This window comes from Ctenocephalides felis, unplaced genomic scaffold (genome assembly GCF_003426905.1).
Source record: "Ctenocephalides felis isolate EL2017-DRISC unplaced genomic scaffold, ASM342690v1 CF-g0.4_SCAFFOLD_01886, whole genome shotgun sequence".
NCBI classification, from domain to species: domain Eukaryota; kingdom Metazoa; phylum Arthropoda; class Insecta; order Siphonaptera; family Pulicidae; genus Ctenocephalides; species Ctenocephalides felis.
This window is the reverse complement of record NW_020538040.1, coordinates 56,147,022-56,151,191: the sequence shown is the minus strand read 5'-3', so window position 1 is coordinate 56,151,191 and position 4,170 is coordinate 56,147,022.

Here is a 4,170-nt window from a genome sequence, read left to right as displayed (position 1 = left end):
TGGCCAAAAAATTAAAATAATGTTTTGGAATACTATGAATTAACAAATGTAGAAAATGTTGCAAATATTATCAACTTGGATTCTTATATCAAAATTTTGGCAATATAATAATTTGATTCAATCCGATTGATCCATTATTTGGTTTTATATGAAGTTGTAGATATTGCTTATGAATAATACTATAGTGAGATATTTTACAAACATGTTACTTGTTAAAAATTGCAATTTTAAAGTTGGGTATATTTGAAATGTAATCTATATATACATATATATATATATATATTATATATATATATATATATATATATATAACAAAGTCTAATAATCGGGCATAACATCAATAAAAAACATGAATTTCTTTCAAAAATTTATTTTAAATCCATACGTTTCGGCTATAATCCTAGCCTTCATTCAGTGGAAACTAAAATTAAAATTAAAAACTAAAACAATTGAATTGGAGTGAAAAGAAAAAATAAAATAGTAATTAGTACTTACAATTAGTTGATCTTAGTGTTAAATTCGAAAATTTTAATAATCCATGGTATTAGGATATGGTAATGCACTACACTATGTATTATAAACATTAACTTGAAATTACACAATATTTTCACAAAATACTGATTTGAAAAAATCACAAATGGATAGTGTGTTATTCGTAGACTGGTTGAAGATGTAATGGAGAAAGACATTTTTTTAAAAAATATTTTTACCAAGATTCTGCACATGTGTGGAACGAATTGTAAAACCTTGTGTGAACGCTTTTATTGTTTTGTAAGAAATTTGGAAATGTTATCTAAATAGAAGAGATTTGTGTCGCACAGCGTGTTGAGTTCATTCCGTTTATTTATTGTCTTATTGTTATAAATAGTTAAAAAAGATCCCTCTATAATTCTTCGTTTAAATAAATTTTGTTCAAATTGTAGTACAGTCGGATTAGAAAAGTCCATATTGTGTTTTACTACTGTACTACAATTTGAACAAAATTTATTTAAACGAAGAATTATAGAGGGATCTTTTTTAACTATTTATAACAATAAGACAATAAATAAACGGAATGAACTCAACACGCTGTGCGACACAAATCTCTTCTATTTAGATAACATTTCCAAATTTCTTACAAAACAATAAAAGCGTTCGCACAAAGGTTTTACAATTCGTTCCACACATGTGCAGAATCTTGGTAAAAATATTTTTTAAAAAAATGTCTTTCTCCATTACATCTTCAACCAGTCTACGAATAACACACTATCCATTTGTGATTTTTTCAAATCAGTATTTTGTGAAAATATTGTGTAATTTCAAGTTAATGTTTATAATACATAGTGTAGTGCATTACCATATCCTAATACCATGGATTATTAAAATTTTCGAATTTAACACTAAGATCAACTAATTGTAAGTACTAATTACTATTTTATTTTTTCTTTTCACTCCAATTCAATTGTTTTAGTTTTTAATTTTAATTTTAGTTTCCACTGAATGAAGGCTAGGATTATAGCCGAAACGTATGGATTTAAAATAAATTTTTGAAAGAAATTCATGTTTTTTATTGATGTTATGCCCGATTATTAGACTTTGTTAATACATATGTCAACATCAAATTCAGAATCATACAATATATATATATATATATATATATATATATATATATATATATATGTATGTATGTATTACAAATTTTTATAATAAATGATGTTTAATTATTAAGACTGAAAAAATCATTAATATAGTAAATGTGTATTAGATGTATGGATGTATGTTTTTACATGGCTGCATTTTTATATATATATGAAAAAAAGTTTCGATATTCCATTATATGAACAGTGATATATGTATATTTTAATTTGAATAAAATTACAATAATTGTTTTTACATTTCTTTGAAAATACAATATATATATTTTTGAATATGATTTAATTATATACATAAATGTGTTTAATAATATAATTTAACCAAATATTGTGAAACAAATGAAAAAAAAAGGTAGATCGTAATTCTTAAATTTGTCAATATTGTTAACTGTTAATTAAAATTACTGCCTTGGGAACTTCATGATGGATATTTGTGAACATTTTATTTTTCTAACAGCATTTAGCAGTTATTTAACTTGCAAATTATTTTGGTTTTGCTCTCAGAATCTAAATTTTACTGGTTGTTCTCCTTTTGATCATGTTTTATAATGATCTCTTTGAATACCAGTAAACAACAGATTTTCTATTTTGATTTTTAGAATATTTTGCGATCAAATAGATGTAGACTTTGTAGTTGTAAAACTGAATAGATTACACTTAATACAGATTAAATGATTTATATGTTAGACCCGTCGTACTTTGAATTTAAAATGGTTTGCAATGTAGGTTTTTGGGCGAAATTCTTACATGCTGTATCAATTATATAGTTTAGTTATGGGTCCGTTTGAATTGGAATCAAATGTTCTGAATTATTGCATTAACTTGATTCGAATAAGATTTTACAATTAGCCAACCCTTATCTTTAAACTATAAAACAAGAACTTATTGTTAAATTTGCATTTATTATTTTTGATCGAATAGCTAATATGCTAATATCCATAAGTTATTCAGCTGAATGTCAAATACTTATGAAATGTATATTTTGTAATGGGGAGGTAATTGGTTAAATTATATATATATATATATATATATATATATATATTATATTTGTCATTTCATTTCTATAATTATTTATTCAGATATACATAACACAAATGTGTAATCATTTTCTATATTAGAGAAGTTATAATTTATCTTGGCATCTGAATTATTTTTATAATTAAAATTTAGAAGAAAAATGTTATGCTGCAAGAAGACTATTTTTTACATAGGAAGTATATTTTTTCTCTTATTGTATATACCACCCAAAATGCTTTATGCTGAATTCTACATGTTTGAGAATGAATTCTCTGTAAGTAAATATAATCAGCAGTCACGGAAATATAATATGATCCTCAAAGTAAACTTTTTTCAACCACTTTGCAGCATATTACAAATTAGATAGTAACGCGGCAAAGAGCTATCAATTTTGGCGCGTTAAAATCCGCTTGCAATATCAAGCTTTTTTATCTATGATTCGGTTTTTGGGTTTGCTGGATGAATATATAAATAATAATACTATTAATTGTGCAAGTATATTTATTATTTATAAATCAAATTCCTTGAAATCATTACCAAATTGCCAACTATGATTGTCGTGGGCCTTGTTCACCCGTTAGCTACCGGTATGTTTCAGTTCGTGTTTCGGATGCAGCCAACTTCATGTTGTCGTTCTTACAGTTTAATATCAGTAATGAAAGAGTTGTAGATTGAATAGTTAAGAAGTGTTTTACATATTACATAAAGATTTTATTGTTAGTTAAATTGTTCGTGTGTTTACAGGTCCAGCGGTTATAGACTCTCAATAAAAATAAATTTAAAAAATCTCATTTGGTGGTCAAAAATGTTTATTGGACATATGTACATTAAATTATCAGATATTTTATAGGGATTTTAATAATGTGTACACATTTTGTGTAATTTTTTTTTGGGTTCCGTACCAAGATTTTTAATTACAGTACGGAAAGTTCCAGTTTCTATAAATAAATAAATTTTAATTTATTTTTGATTATTTTATAAAGAATGGTGACGTTCAAAACAATTTCCAAAATGCATAGCTGGTTGATTTTGACATGTTTTACAATAAAATGTTGTTCGCCGCCCTCCTCCTACTTAGTGCTTTTTTGTCAGTACAGACAATTTGTTCTTTCTCTCGCATTTAGAATATATTATACTTATATGATTAGTCAGTATATTAGTCTTATTATACCACTTATATGATTAGTCAGTATATTTGTTCATTTTTTTGCTGCCATAATGTTTTTTTCTATTATATAATTCATTTGTAAAATATAAAGTTAAATAATCTATGGATGTCTTATATTGCTTGGTATTTGTAGTCGGGGTGTTTGTTGATGTATGTCAAATTCGGTTATTGAAGGAGAATCAGCACATTCGCTAATGTCTTTCTACACTTCATTTAATTTTTTGAACTCCTTCTTTTTGTTGGTTGGATAATATCATCATCACATTCATCACTATCTTCGGTACGAATAGATATTTCGTAAAATTTGTCTGTATGAATGTCTATTTGAAACTCATCTTCACTACTGCTTAATTC